We start from the raw sequence: 16,866 nt of genomic DNA, 5'->3' as shown, positions 1-16,866 counted from the left end.
CTAGATGTTATACACAATTCCAGCACTAGGTGTCGCCAGAGGTCTGGGCTAGTAAATTGTAAACTTATTACGTGGTGAGCTGAAGTTCTTTTTCTAATAATAAATGTAGATAAGGCACAATGGTAGCCCAATAAAGGGCAATGGTGGGGTGACCGCACCGCCTCCGCAGTAAAGATGACAGGCAAAGCAATATGCAGGGGTGCAGGGTGTCATGGGTACTCCTGCCCTGGAATGGTGCTTCTCTATGAGGAGCCCTGTCCCCAAGATGGCGTCCACCCTCCCAATGGCGGGAAAACAGTCAACGCTGAAGGAGCAATGGAGGGTGCCCTGGGGGCTCTCCTATCCCATCTATAACAGTCCTACCATCCTTTCCTCCTTCTTTGGTGAGGTGCAGACTTTAGGGTTTCCCCAGCAGGGATTTCAGGATGCCCACGGCGCTCTCTTTGTGAGTGCTCACCTCGTGCCACCTGTCGAGCCTCCCTGTGTTGCCTGCAGAGCATGGGGGTATCAGTGGAGCGCGGGGATTCACCCGCAGGGGTTCCGGCTGAGCACGTCCGCGGCGTTCACCCTGTGTGTGCTCACCGCGTGCTGTCTGCCAGGCCTCCTTGTGCCGTCTGTGGGGTCTGAGGGAACTGGTAGAGCGCGGTCCGTGCACTCCTCGGAGATTCTCCTGCAGGGGATCTAACTGGGCACACCCGTGGTGCTCTCCCGGCGTGCGCCGTGGGGATTCCTAGGGCGGGAGGGCCTCTCCTCCACTGCCCTCTCAGCTCGGCGGGGGTCCGCGGGCTTCTCACTGCCGCCGTTCACCTCGCCCTGCGCCGCCTGCTGTGCCGGTCTGTGCTCGGTGTGCCGAGCCTGTGGATCCGGTGCGGCGTCTCCACATGGAAGGGGGTCACCAGCTGGGGGTCTCCCTTGGTCCAGGTGTGTTGCCCGGAAAAGTTTGGTGGTCCACAATTGAATAGGGTCCGGGGGAAGACCTTTTCTCTCCTTTTTGTTGGAGGAGCTCACCACCATGCGTCCTTCTTCTCCGGCTGCTAGACACGCCCCCCAGAACAATATTGTATCATACAATTAATAGGTTCTGTAGAAGGACGTAGATCTGGGGATTTATTATGATGGAGTATAGGCTGAACTGGATGGACAAATGTCTTTTTTCGGCCTTACTAACTGTTACTATGTCACACGAGGCTCTGTCCCCCCACTTTACCACACGAGGCTGCGTCCTCACACATTACCACACGAGGCTGCGTCTCCACACATTACCACACGAGGCTGCGTCCCCCACATATTACCACACGAGGCTGCGTCCCCACACATTACCACACGAGGCTGCGTCCCCACACATTACCACACGAGGCTGCGTCCCCACACATTACCACACGAGGCTGCGTCCCCACACATTACCACACGAGGCTGCGTCCCCACACATTACCACACAAGGCTGCGTCCCCACACATTACCACACGAGGCTGCGTCCCCACACATTACCACACGAGGTTGCGTCCCCACACATTACCACACAAGGCTGCGTCCCCACACATTACCACACGAGGCTGCGTCCCCCACACATTACCACACGAGGCTGCGTCCCCACACATTACCACACGAGGTTGCATCCCCACACATTACCACACGAGGCTGCGTCCCCACACATTACCACACGAGGCTGCGTCCCCACACATTACCACACGAGGCTGCGTCCCCACACATTACCACACGAGGCTGCGTCCCCACACATTACCACACGAGGCTGCGTCCCCACACATTACCACACGAGGCTGCGTCCCCACACATTACCACACGAGGCTGCGTCCTCACACATTACCACACGAGGTTGCGTCCCCACACATTACCACACGAGGTTGCGTCCCCACACATTACCACACGAGGCTGCGTCTCCACACATTACCACACGAGGCTGCGTCCCCCACACATTACCACCCGAGGCTCCGCCCCCCCACATTACCACAAACAGCACTTCCTTTCTATGTAATTCAACCACTTCAGCCAAGGTAAACGGTAAATGCATCTGCGTCCCCACACATTACCACACAAGGCTGCGTCCCCACACATTACCACACGAGGCTGCGTCCTCACACATTACCACACGAGGTTGCGTCCCCACACATTACCACACGAGGTTGCGTCCCCACACATTACCACACGAGGCTGCGTCTCCACACATTACCACACGAGGCTGCGTCCCCCACACATTACCACCCGAGGCTCCGCCCCCCCACATTACCACAAACAGCACTTCCTTTCTATGTAATTCAACCACTTCAGCCAAGGTAAACGGTAAATGCATCTGCATTCTCCCAAACAAAATGAGCCAAGAAAAGTCGCCAGGTCCATCTCACAGGCCGCAGGAAAATCCGGACAACGATGCATTAGCTGATCAACAACAATATCGACAAAATCGTAGGATTGGTTATCAACAACGAACACCTGAGCAGATTGATAAGGACAGAGAGAGATATCACAAGGTTTATATTAGATAGCAATGAGCGTGCCAAGCGTTAGCTGTCTGGAAACAGCTAGTGTATATATATTTATTATATACTTCTATGTATATAAAAATGAGTGTGTGTATGTGTATCGGCCACGCCCACTCCACATAGCAACCAATCACTAAGCATCTTTCATTTCACCAGATCTGTTGCTATGAGCAACAGTTTTCCTTGTAGACAGTTGTGGTAACTGAGGCTTATAATTATTATCATTTCTATGGTGTTATTGTCCTTCTGGTGTTATTTTCCCCCTGTAGAGCTGGAAATAACATAAATTATTACCGTGCCGACACAGACCGCAGACAGTGTGTGTGTGTATGTATGTATATATGTGTATATATATATATATATATATATATATATATATATATATATATATATATATATATATATATATATAATTGGAACAGCATCCAAAAATATCTTAACCGTAGTGCAAAGCTCTCCCAGCCAGTAGTCCAATGGCTTCCAACAAATATATATATATACACACACACACACACTAAGGGACTGTGCTATACATAAGTGAGTACACTTTATACTAAGGGACTGGGTTAGGCATTATAATAGACAATAACGTCTTCCTCCACCTTCCCCTGTTCCTAAATCCATTATAAATCCCCCTACCTCCCATCCCAATCCCCCACACCTCTCATTGTCCTCCTCCCCCTCGCATCCTATTACCCCCACCCCCGCCCCATTATAGCTTTCTCCTCACCACCCCATTATTGCCCATTCCACCACCTCAATCATTGCCTCCTCCCCATCACCCCATCATTCTCTTTTTGCACTGCCACCATCATTGCCTTCTCCCCCACCATGCCACCATTACCCATTCCACCACCTCCATCATTTCCTCCTCCCCCACCACCCCCATTATTGCCCATTCACAACATCCATCATTTCCTCCTCCTTCACCAACCCAATCATTGCCTTCTGCCCCATCATTGCCCTCAACCCAATCACTGCCTTCTGCCCCATCACCCCCATCATTGCCCTCTCCTCCACCTACACACAGACACACACAGGGGTGAACCTAGCCACACTGCTGCCTGAGGCGAACTTCAAAACGGTGCCCCCCCAAACACATATACAGTACAGCCCCCTTATAGGGCTCCCATATCATATACAGTCCCCCCATACATTACATGAGTGATAACTATTGTACATAATACAATAGGTCATAAATCAGACAGTATAGTCCTCCATACAGTATTCTGGGCACCACAGTGCTCCATACAGAATGAGCCCCATATATTGCTCCATACAGAATAATGAGCCCCATATATTGTTCATTTTCTTTATAATGATCTGTCTAATCATGCTCTGCATACTGAGGACTAAGAACACAGCTGTGTTCGAATCGTGTTCAGTGCAGTGAGAGCTGCTATGTGATTCCTTTGTTATACCACTTGTCATTGGAGTCAACATTTTAAATTTTTTCATGAGAATAAAGCTATTTTGGATTTTATCAGAGACTATTTCTCTTTCCTGGAGCTGGATCTCCCTCGTTTCTTTAATATACTATGTGGACATGCATATTCAAGAATACCTGATGCGTTAGAATCGGGCCACCATCTAGTACTGTACAATGGCCACACAGTGCTCCATACTGTATAATGGCCACACATAATGCTCCATACTGTACAATGGCCACACATGATGCTCCATACTGTACAATGGCCACACATGATGCTCCATACTGTATAATTGCCACACATAATGCTCCATACTGTATAATGGCCACACATAATGCTCCATACTGTATAATGGCCACACATGATGTTCCATACTGTATAATGGCCACACAGCGCTCCATACTGTATAATGGGCACACATACTGCTCCATACTGTATAATGGGCCCACATACTGCTCCATACTGTATAATGGGCCCACATGATGCTCCATACTGTAAAATGGCCATACATAGTTACTCCTACACACGCGGCTACGCTCCGTACACCTTGCACATATGGTTCCACTCCGTACTCACGCGGCTCCGCTCCATACACCTCGCATACACCCGGCTCTGCTCCATACACCTCTTACACACCCGGCTCTGCTCCCTACACCTCATACCCACCCGACTCCGCTCCTTACACCTCGTACACATTCAGCTCCGCTCCATACACCTCGTACACATTCAGCTCCGCTCCATACACCTCGTACACACACGGCTCCGCTCCATACACCTCGTACACACCCTGCTCCGCTCCATACACCTCGTACACGCACGGCTCCGCTCCATACACCTCGTACACACATGGCTCTGCTCCATACACCTCGTACACACATGGCTCTGCTCCATACACCTCGTACACACATGGCTCTGCTCCATACACCTCGTACACATTAAGCTCCGCTCCATACACCTTGTACACACACTGCTCTGCTCCGTGCACCTCGTACACATTCAGCTCCGCTCCATACACCTCATACTCACACCGCTTCGAGCCATACACCTCATACACCGCTCCGCTCCATACACCTCATACACACACTTACCATTGCAACCAGCACAGCAGAGTCCTGCAATCCATGGAGGTCCCAAACATATGACCCATGACTCCTCCCCTCCTGTGACCTCATCACAGGTCCTGTTTGCACAGAGCAGGGATGACCAGCTGATATTGCACACCATGGGTTGTAAGCAGGGGTCCGCGCACCGCACTAGTGACAGCAAATGTCAGGGATTATGGAGAGTCAGCACCAGGTGTTCTGACCGCCGCTCTGCCACCCCCTGTCTCTGTGACGACTGCCGCCTGAAGCAAAGGGCTCAACTTGCCCCATGATAGCGGCGCCCTTGGACACACACAGCACCATTCACCTCTCTGCACACACACACAGCACCATTCACCTCTCTGCACACACACACAGCACCAGTCACCTCTCTGCACACACACCGCAATTCACCACCAGTCACCTCTCGGCATACACACACCTCACCACACGGTATCCCAAATCGCACCATCGCCATCAGCTTCCTGTCTCGCACAGCCGCGGTGCTGAATGATGATGTCATTCAGCCGCTGCTGTGCAAGTCAGAACAGCTCCAGATACAACCTGGCGAGCATGCTTTGACTTTTGCTCCCTCGGGTATATGGCACCAGCTTGTGCTCTGTCCCCCAGTTATATAGCAGACGTCTCGTCCTCGTTGCTTCATATCCGTACACCCCCCACCTCAGGGACGGACGCCGCTCCTCACCTGCATCGGACTGCGCGGCTGGCCCCTGGGGGCCCCAGTTGTGCTTCTGGTTGCCATGGTGTCAGGAGCAGCCACGCAAAACGGGCCTCTGAATTTCTTGGGATCTTGTGGCCCCGCCCCCCACAATGTGCAGAGGATTGTGGGAGGGTCGTTCAGTCAGCACTCACACTGCAGCAAGAAAGGCAGGAAGTGAGAGTGAAATGGATCAATTCCCTGCAGCTCTGCTCCCATATTTTATTGCAGGCAGCGGAGTGCAGGGATTGCTCCCTAGCCGCCGCACATGAGAGCAATCTGGCCAGGGGCCCCTCGGAGCTGGATAAACTGGCCAGATTGCCCTAATTATTATCTGCCCTGCAGGGCCCCCTGGAGCCTCTGGGCCCCGGTGCAGCCGCATCGGTTGAACCGGCGATATGTCCGCCCATGCAGTATCACACATGATAGGATTAGACAGTGAAAAGAGGGAGACACAAAAGCGCAAATAGGGTTTTATCAAACGTTATACAAAGTTGCCCACCAAGAGAACTACTCACCTGGTGAGATTGAAGGAAGGACATATATTAATGGCGGCTGCTGCAGATCCACAGGTCAGTGCAGGACCTGATTGAAGCACACACTTAGGAGAAAAAAGGATCATCCCCGCACTGCCGCAAGAAGAATTTCAAAAATTGTAGAGGTTTTCAACGTGGTTTATTCTACGCGTTTCAGGGTTCAGGTGACCCCTCCATCAGGACATACCACAAATATTGTACAAGAGTCATTGGTATACAGGGTTTAAGTACATGTCAGCATTTGGAAGCGACGCCCAATGGATCAGATAACACCCAGTGTCAGAGTTCAGGCTCATCAGGAAATTCACATAACAAGATTAACAATCATCAGAGAAATACAAATTGATATTTTACACATTTAGCCTTTGTTTATAGGATAACAAAAATTGAAAAGAGAGAGAAGAATGAAAAAAAGAGAAGCACGGTCTCAGAGTGGAACCGAACTCACATCGGAAAAAATAAAACATTCACATGTGATGGCATTTACTTTGAGCTACTGAGCTGGAGGATAGACTCTTGGAGAGCGCAGGTTGCCAGTGTTGAACCATAGCTAAAATACTTTTTTATTAATAAATATTAAAATAATTTTTTATGTTAAAAGTGGAAATGTTTGTCAAATTATTTGGGAGTATGTCATACCACAAAAAGAAATAATTAAGAAACGGGGAGTTAAAATGCTGGAGCATACACCACATGAAGATCACTTCACTAGAAGTGAGAGAAAATGGGCACATCTGATTAATTCATGGAGAGTCCAGAGGACAAATGCTCCCCCAGTAATATGGAACAAAGCTGACGGGTTCAAGTGCCAGCTAGAGTAAAAAAAAAAAAAAAAAAAGGTGTTCGGCTTCCAGAAAGGCACAGAAACTTAATAATTGGACAAAGAAGAAGCACATAAACATAATATATAAATATAAGCAGAACCTTACAGCCATTAAAACTTAGTAACATAGTAACATAGTTAGTAAGGCCGAAAAAAGACATTTGTCCATCCAGTTCAGCCTATATTCCATCATAATAAATACCCAGATCTACGTCCTTCTACAGAACCTAATAATTGTATGATACAATATTGTTCTGCTCCAGGAAGACATCCAGGCCTCTCTTGAACCCCTCGACTGAGTTCGCCATCACCACCTCCTCAGGCAAGCAATTCCAGATTCTCACTGCCCTAACAGTAAAGAATCCTCTTCTATGTTGGTGGAAAAACCTTCTCTCCTCCAGACGCAAAGAATGCCCCCTTGTGCCCGTCACCTTCCTTGGTATAAACAGATCCTCAGCGAGATATTTGTATTGTCCCCTTATATACTTATACATGGTTATTAGATCGCCCCTCAGTCGTCTTTTTTCTAGACTAAATAATCCTAATTTCGCTAATCTATCTGGGTATTGTAGTTCTCCCATCCCCTTTATTAATTTTGTTGCCCTCCTTTGTACTCTCTCTAGTTCCATTATATCCTTCCTGAGCACCGGTGCCCAAAACTGGACACAGTACTCCATGTGCGGTCTAACTAGGGATTTGTACAGAGGCAGTATAATGCTCTCATCATGTGTATCCAGACCTCTTTTAATGCACCCCATGATCCTGTTTGCCTTGGCAGCTGCTGCCTGGCACTGGCTGCTCCAGGTAAGTTTATCATTAACTAGGATCCCCAAGTCCTTCTCCCTGTCAGATTTACCCAGTGGTTTCCCGTTCAGTGTGTAATGGTGATATTGATTCCCTCTTCCCATGTGTATAACCTTACATTTATTAAAATCATGATGATTAGTATTATTAGTATTAAAATCAGTAAGGTAATTTTTAGTTCTACAAATGTATTAATAAAAAAATATATAAATAGATATGAAAATATATAATTAGATATAAAAAATATAAATACATACACACACATATATATATATATATATATATATATATATATATATATGAAAAAATAGTCAGCCAACATACATTAACCCCTTCCCGACCTTTGACGCCACGTAGGCGTCATGAAAGTCAGTGCCAATCCGACCCATGACACCTATGTGGCGTCATGGAAAGATCGCGTCCCTGCAGATCGGGTGAAAGGGTTAACTCCCATTTCACCGATCTGCAGGGACAGGGGGAGTGGTAGTTTAGCCCAGGGGGGGTGGCTTCACCCCCTCGTGGCTACGATCGCTCTGATTGGCTGTTGAAAGTGAAACTGCCAATCAGAGCGATTTGTAATATTTCACCTATTATAACGGGTGAAATATTACAATCCAGCCATGGCCGATGCTGAAATATCATCGGCCATGGCTGGAAATACTAATGTGCCCCCACCTCACCCCACCGATCGCCCCCCCCCAGCCCCCCGATCTGGCCGGTACACTGCTCCAGCTCCCCTCCGTCCAGTGCTCCGCTCCCCCCGTGCTCTTGTCCGCTCTCCCCGTGCTCCAATCACCCCCCCTGCACTCCGATCCACCCCCCCGTGCTCCGTTCCAGCCCCCCGTGCTCCGTTCCAGCCCCCCTGTGCTCCGTTCCACGCCTGCCGCGTTCCGATTCCCCCCGTGCTCCGATTCCCCCCCCCCCGTGGTCCCCCCCACCCTATCATACTTACCGATCCTGCCGGGGTCCCGGGCAAAATGGGGTCACTTGTGGGGGAGCGCCAATGTTTAGGCACACAGGAGCTATCCAAACGCGACATGGTGTCCGCTAACGATGGAAATAATTTTTCATTCAAAAAGTCAAATGGCGCTCCTTCCCTTCCGAGCCTTACCATGTGCCCAAACAGTGGTTTACCCCCACATGTGAGGTATTGGTGTACTCAGGAGAAATTGCCCAACACATTTTGGGATCCATTTTATCCTGTTGCCCATGTGAAAATGAAAAAATTGAGGCTAAAAGAATTTTTTTGTGAAAAAAAAGTACTTTTTCATTTTTACGGATCAATTTGTGAAGCACCTGAGGGTTCAAAGTGCTCACTATGCATCTAGATAAGTTCCTTGGGGCGTCTAGTTTCCAAAATGGGGTCACTTGTGGGGGAGCTCCAATTTTTAGGCACACGGGGGCTCTCCAAACGTGACATGGTGTCCGCTAAAGAGTGGAGCCAATTTTTGATTCAAAAAGTCAAATGGCGCTCCTTCCCTTCCAAGCCCTGCCGTGCGCCCAAACAGTGGTTTACCCCCACATATGAGGTATCAGCGTACTCAGGACAAATTGGACAACAACTTTCGTGGTTCAGTTTCTCCTTTTACCATTGGGAAAATAAAAAAATTGTTGCTAAAAGATAATTTTTGTGACTAAAAAGTTAAATGTTCATTTTTTCCTTCCATGTTGCTTCTGCTGCTGTGAAGCACCTGAAGGGTTACTAAACTTCTTGAATGTGGTTTTGAGTACCTTGAGGGGTGCAGTTTTTAGAATGGTGTCACTTTTGGGTATTTTCAGCCACATAGACCCCTCAAACTGACTTCAAATGTGAGGTGGTCCCTAAAAAAAAAATGGTTTTGTAAATTTCGTTGTAAAAATGACAAATCGCTGGTCAAATTTTAACCCTTATAACTTCCTAACAAAAAAAAATTTTGTTTCCAAAATTGTGCTGATGTAAAGTAAACATGTGGGAAATGTTATTTATTAACTATTTTGTGTCACATATCTCTCTGGTTTAACAGAATAAAAATTCAAAATGTGAAAATTGCGAAATTTTCAAAATTTTCGCCAAATTTCCATTTTTATCACAAATAAACGCAGAATTTATTGACCTAAATTTACCACTAACATGAAGCCCAATATGTCACGAAAAAACAATCTCAGAACCGCTAGGATCCGTTGAAGCGTTCCTGAGTTATTACCTCATAAAGGGACACTGGTCAGAATTGCAAAAAATGGCAAGGTCTTTAAGGTCAAAATAGGCTGGGTCATGAAGGGGTTAAAAGCCTGCAAAAATCAGATAAAAACTTCAGTAATTTCATTAAGACCATGAGGTTTCAGGCTGCCTAGCTTGTAAATCCAATAAACCTCTTTTCTATTCAGTTTCATGACTCTATTAGGGACATGTTGCTGGGATGTGATCAATAGGACTCATTTTTACGGCTTTAAAATCTTTATTATGTTCCAAGGTATAGTGCCTAGAAAGGCCATGGGTAAGGGGACCATTTTTTATATTATATCGATGCAAATTAAGTCGGAGGTGTAATGCTTGTGTAGTTCTCCCGACATATTGTTTTCCGCAGGGGCATTCAATAACATAAATCACAAAATCGGAGTTGCAGTTCAAGAAAAAGGGGACCATAAAACTCTTTGGTAGTGAAAGAAATAATATTCTTAGTTCTGTGATTAATACTGAGGCAGCAAAGGCAATTCTTGGTACCACATTTAAATATGCCCTTATTTGTAACCTCATTAGCATTAATATTTCTTTTCAGGCGACTGGGGGCTATTAGGTCCCTGATAGTGGGAGCCCTTCGGAATGTGATAGAGGAATTCCTTGGAAGGAATTTATTCAATATAGGGTCATTTAGTAAAATATGCCAATTTTTTTGAAGGACATCACGAATCTTTTTGTGCTCATCAGAATATTGTGTAATAAAATTCAATGCATGCTTGTCCATAACAGGGTTTTTTCTTTATGTACAAGTAATGAGAGCTGGTCTAATTTTGCTGAGTTTTTGAAGGCGTTAGAAAGAAGATAAGAAGGATATTTTTGGACAGCAAATTTATTCTTCAGTAAATTAGATTGTTCCTTAAAATCATCAGCAGTGGTACAGTTTTTTCTAATCCGGCGAAACTGGTTATTAGGGATGTTTTTGAGCCATTTCTTGTAATGCCCACTGCTAAAATGAATGTACCCATTAGTATCGACTTTTTAAAAAAATGTTTTACTACATACTTTAATATTTACAATAAATAAGGTGACATTTAAAAAATTTATAGAAAGATTGTTAAAAAAAGCCGTAAAGGAAAGACCCCAATTATTAAAATTTATTTGCTGAATAAAATCCTCAATATTGTTGTCAGAATTATCCCAAATAAAAAAATAGATCATCTATAAATCTCTCATAAAAAATGATGTTTTTGCCCCAAATACCATTTAGAATAAAAATCTCTTCAAAGACCCCCATAAATAAATTTGCATACGTCGGTGCTACTTTCAAGCCCATTGCGGTGCCTTTGATCTGATGGTAAAATACATTTTCAAAAGTAAAAAAATTATTCAATATAAAATCAATACCTTTCAGAATAAAGTGCTTCTGTGCCTCAGATAATCTATTGTCAAATTTTAGAAAATGATCAAAACAAATGAAACCGATATTATGTGGAATGTTAAAGTGATGTTACATCCATGGTAACAAAAATATAACAAGGTTTCCATGGTATTTCATTAAGAAGCCATAATAATTGCGTGGAATCCCGAAGATGACTCTTAAGATTAAAAACATGGGGTAACATGATTCTGTCCACATAGTGTGCCAAATTAGATGTTAGTGAATTAATGCCAGCAATAATGGGTCTGCCTGGTGGATTATGCAAATTTTGTGCACTTTGGGAAGGTGGTAGAAGAATAGAATACTGGGGTTTTTTATGCACAGAAAGTTTTTTTTCTTTATTATTAAAAATACTAGAAACCACCCCTTCAGCAATGAGATCGTTGTATGCCTGGATTGAACGAAAATAAATCTCATATGAACTTTTTATATAATAACTTGTATCAGAAAGAATTCTTAATGTCTCATTGACATAGGTCACATCTATTTTGGATTACTATGCCCCCTCCTTTATCCGCTGATCTTATGATTATTGAATTATTCATAGATCGAGATTTCAGTGCGTGCCTTTCTTGTGGATTTAAATTCATTTTTCTTTTTGGTAAACCCCTCCTTAGATGTACTTCTCGGGTCACGAACAATACTCTCAAATTGTTTCAATACAAGGTCGCTGAAAACATTGAGATGGTGACTTTTGTCCTCAACAGGATAAAATTTAGACTTAGTAGGTACATTCAGGTGAAAAAAATCATGTATTTCCTCAGTATTTTCTGTATTAATTAAAGGAATGGATTTATTTTCCTTAATAAAAAAAATATCTTTTAAGGGTTAATTTCCTTATGAAAATTTGTAAATCTAAAAATAAATCAAAATCCTTAGGTTTGTTGGAGGGACAGAAGGACAATCCTTTAGAGAGGAGTGATTCCTCACTTTCAGAAAGTTTGTAGTCAGAAAGATTAAAAATATTAGAGGTTAATTCATTAGCAGTAGAGGGGGTTAAGGTGCTATTTTTCCTCTCTTTTTTTTTTTCTCCCTCCCCTAGTTCCTCTGTAGTGCTTTTTCTTTTTACGGTTTTGGGTGCAAAAAATTGGTTCAGTTGGGAGTTTTTTTATTACCCGGGGTAAAAAAGGAACCGTACCGGATTTTGTGGCATTTGAATTATCCAATACAATAGTATTATTGGAAAGGGTTGATACAGTAGAGGTCTCAGGATTGTCAGGACCTATTAAAATAGTCAGCGACCTTGTATTGAAACAATTTTGAGAGTATTGTTCGTGATCCGAGAAGTACATCTAAGGAGGGGTTTACCAAAAAGAAAATGAATTTAAATCCACAAGAAAGGCAAGCACTGAAATCTCGATCTATGAATAATTCAATAATCATCCGATCAGCGGATAAAGGAGGGGGCATAGTAATCCAAAATAGATGTGACCTATGTCAATGAGGCATTAAGAATTCTTTCTGATACAAGTTATTATATAAAAAGTTCATATGAGATTAATTTTCGTTCAATCCAGGCATACAACGATCTCATTGCTGAAGGGGTGGTTTCTAGTATTTTTAATAATAAAGAAAACAACTTTCTGTGCATAAAAAACCCCAGTATTCCATTCTTCTACCACCTTCCCAAAGTGCACAAAAATTTGCATAATCCACCAGGCAGACCCATTATTGCTGGCATTAATTCACTAACATCTAATTTGGCACACTATGTAGACAGAATCATGTTACCCCATGTTTTTAATCTTAAGTCATCTTCGGGATTCCACGCATTATGGCTTCTTAATGAAATACCATGGAAACCTTGTTATATTTTTGTTACCATGGATGTAACATCACTTTACTCCAACATTCCACATAATATCGGTTTGATTTGTTTTGATCATTTTCTAAAATTTGACAATAGATTATCTGAGGCACAGAAGCACTTTATTCTGAAAGGTATTGATTTTATATTGAATAATAATTTATTTACTTTTGAAAATGTATTTTACCATCAGATCAAAGGCACCGCAATGGGCTTGAAAGTAGCACCGACGTATGCAAATTTATTTATGGGGGTCTTTGAAGAGATTTTTATTCTAAATGGTATTTGGGGCAAAAACATCATTTTTTATGAGAGATTTATAGATGATCTATTTTTTTATTTGGGATAATTCTGACAACAATATTGAGGATTTTATTTAGCAAATAAATTTTAATAATTGGGGTCTTTCCTTTACGGCTTTTTTTAACAATCTTTCTATAAATTTTTTAGATGTCACCTTATTTATTGTAAATAATAAAGTATGTAGTAAAACATTTTTTTAAAAAGTCGATACTAATGGGTACATTCATTTTAGCAGTGGGCATTACAAGAAATGGCTCAAAAACATCCCTAATAACCAGTTTCGCCGGATTAGAAAAAACTGTACCACTGCTGATGATTTTAAGGAACAATCTAATTTACTGAAGAATAAATTTGCTGTCCAAAAATATCCTTCTTATCTTATTTCTAACGTCTTCAAAAACTCAGCAAAATTAGACCAGCTCTCATTACTTGTACATAAAGAAAAAGCCCTGTTATGGACAAGCATGCATTGAATTTTATTACACAATATTCTGATGAGCACAAAAAGATTCGTGATGTCCTTCAAAAAAATTGGCATATTTTACTAAATGACCCTATATTGAATAAATTCCTTCCAAGGAATTCCTCTATCACATTCCGAAGGGCTCCCACTATCGGGGACCTAATAGCCCCCAGTCGCCTGAAAAGAAATATTAATGCTAATGAGGTTACAAATAAGGGCATATTTAAATGTGGTACCAAGAATTGCCTTTGCTGCCTCAGTATTAATCACAGAACTAAGAATATTATTTCTTTCACTACCAAAGAGAGTTTTATGGTCCCCTTTTTCTTGAACTGCAACTCCGATTTTGTGATTTATGTTATTGAATGCCCCTGCGGAAAACAATATGTCGGGAGAACTACACCAGCATTACACCTCCGACTTAATTTGCATCGATATAATATAAAAAATGGTCCCCTTACCCATGGCCTTTCTAGGCACTATACCTTGGAACATAATAAAGATTTTAAAGCCGTAAAAATGAGTCCTGTTGATCACATCCCAGCAACATGTCCCTAATAGAGTCATGAAACTGAATAGAAAAGAGGTTTATTGGATTTACAAGCTAGGCAGCCTGAAACCTCATGGTCTTAATGAAATTACTGAAGTTTTTATCTGATTTTTGCAGGCTTTTAATGTATGTGGGCTGACTATTTTTTCATATATGTGTGTGTGTATATATATATATATATATATATATATATATATATATATATATATATATATATATATATATATATATATATATATATATATATATATATATATATATATATATATATATATATATAGATTATATCTATATAGATTATATCTATTTATATATTTTCATATCTATTTATATATTTTTTTTATTAACACATTAGTAGAACTAAAAATTACCTTACTGATTTTAATACTAAGTTTTAATGGCTGTAAGGTTCTGCTTATATTTATATATTATGTTTATATGTCTTCTTTGTCCAATTATTAAGTTTCTGTGCTTTTCTGGAAGCCGAACCCCCTTTTTTTTTTTTTTTTTTTTGCGCTAGCTGGCACTTGAACCCGTCAGCTTTGTTCCATATTACTGGGGGAGCATTTGTCCTCTGGACTCAACATGAATTAATCAGATGTGCCCATTTTCTCTCACTTCTAGTGAAGTGATCTTCATGTGGTGTATGCTCCAGCATTTTAACTCCCCGTTTCTTAATTATTTCTTTTTGTGGTATGACATACTCCCAAATAATTTGACAAACACCTTTCCACTTTTAACATAAAATTTTTTAATATTTATTAACCCCATTACCCCCAAGGGTGGTTTGCACGTTCATGACCAGGCCAATTTTTCCAATTCTGACCACTGTACCTTTATGAGGTTATAACTCTGGAACGCTTCAACGGATCCCAGTGATTCTGACATTGTTTTCTCGTGACATATTGTACTTCATGACAATGGTAAAAATTCTTTGATAGTACCTGCGTTTATTTGTGAAAAAAACGGAAATTTGAGGAAAATTATGAAAATTTCGCAATTTTCCAACTTTGAATTTTTATGCAATTAAATCACAGAGCTATGTCACACAAAATACTTAATAAGTAACATTTCCCACATGTCTACTTTACATCAGCACAATTTTGGAACCAAAATTTTTTTTTGTTAGGGAGTTATAAGGGTTAAAAGTTGACCAGCAATTTCTCATTTCTACAACACCATTTTTTTTAGGGACCACATCTCATTTGAAGTCATTTTGAGGGGTCTATATGATAGAAAATACCCAAGTGTGACACCATTCTAAAAACTACACCCCTCAAGGTGCTCAAAACCACATTCAAGAAGTTTATTAACCCTTCTTTTGCTTCACAGGAATTTTTTGGATGTTTAAATAAAAATGAACATTTAACTTTTTTTCACAAAAAATTTAATTCAGCTCCAATTTGTTTTATTTTACCAAGGGTAACAGGAGAAAATGGACCCCAAACATTGTTGTACAATTTGTCCTGAGTACGCCAATACCCCACATGTGGGGGTAAACCACTGTTTGGGCGCATGGCACAGCTCGGAAGTGAAGGAGCGCCATTTGACTTTTCAATGCAAAATTGACTGGAATTGAGATGGGACGTCATGTTTCGTTTGGAGAGCCCCTGATGTGCATAAACATTGAAACCCCCCACAAGTGACACCATTTTGGAAAGTAGACCCCCTAAGGAACTTATCTAGAGGTGTGGTGAGCACTTTGACCCACCCAGTGCTTCACAGAAGTTTATAATGCAGAACCGTAAAAATAAAAAATCATATTTTTTCACAAAAATTATCTTTTCGCCCCCAATTTTTTATTTTCCCATGGGTAAGAGAAGAAATTGGACCCCAAAAGTTGTTGTACAATTTGTCCTGAGTACGCTGATACCCCATATGTGGGGGTAAACCACTGTTTGGGCGGATGGGAGAGCTCGGAAAGGAAGGAGCGCCGTTTGACTTTTCAATGCAAAATTGACAGGAATTGAGATGAGACGCCATGTTGCGTTTGCAGAGCCCCTAATGTACCTAAATAGTACAAACCCCTCACCAGTGACAACATTTTGGAAAGTAGACCCCCTAAGGAACTTATCTAGATGTTTGGTGAGCGCTTTGACCCACCAAGGGCTTCACAGAAGTTTACAATGGAGAGCCGTAAAAATAAAACACATTTTTTCCCACAAAAATTATTAGGAAATCTACCATTCTGTGCGGGGGGATGTGGATCGGGGGGCTCTGCCTCACCCTTCCCTCCATGAGGCACTCGCTGGCTGA

At 42.5% G+C, this 16,866-nt stretch overlaps 1 protein-coding gene across 1 annotated transcript in view; it reads left to right on the top strand.

The window, feature by feature from the left end:
• Positions 1–16,866, top strand: part of TRIO (trio Rho guanine nucleotide exchange factor) — a 2,940,676-nt gene that overhangs the window by 80,481 nt on the left and 2,843,329 nt on the right.

The sequence above is a fragment of the Ranitomeya imitator genome, chromosome 6 (assembly GCF_032444005.1).
Source record: "Ranitomeya imitator isolate aRanImi1 chromosome 6, aRanImi1.pri, whole genome shotgun sequence".
In the NCBI taxonomy this organism is placed as follows: Eukaryota; Metazoa; Chordata; class Amphibia; order Anura; family Dendrobatidae; genus Ranitomeya; species Ranitomeya imitator.
The sequence above is the reverse complement of the archived record's forward strand: the minus strand, read 5'-3'. Positions and strand labels throughout refer to the sequence as shown.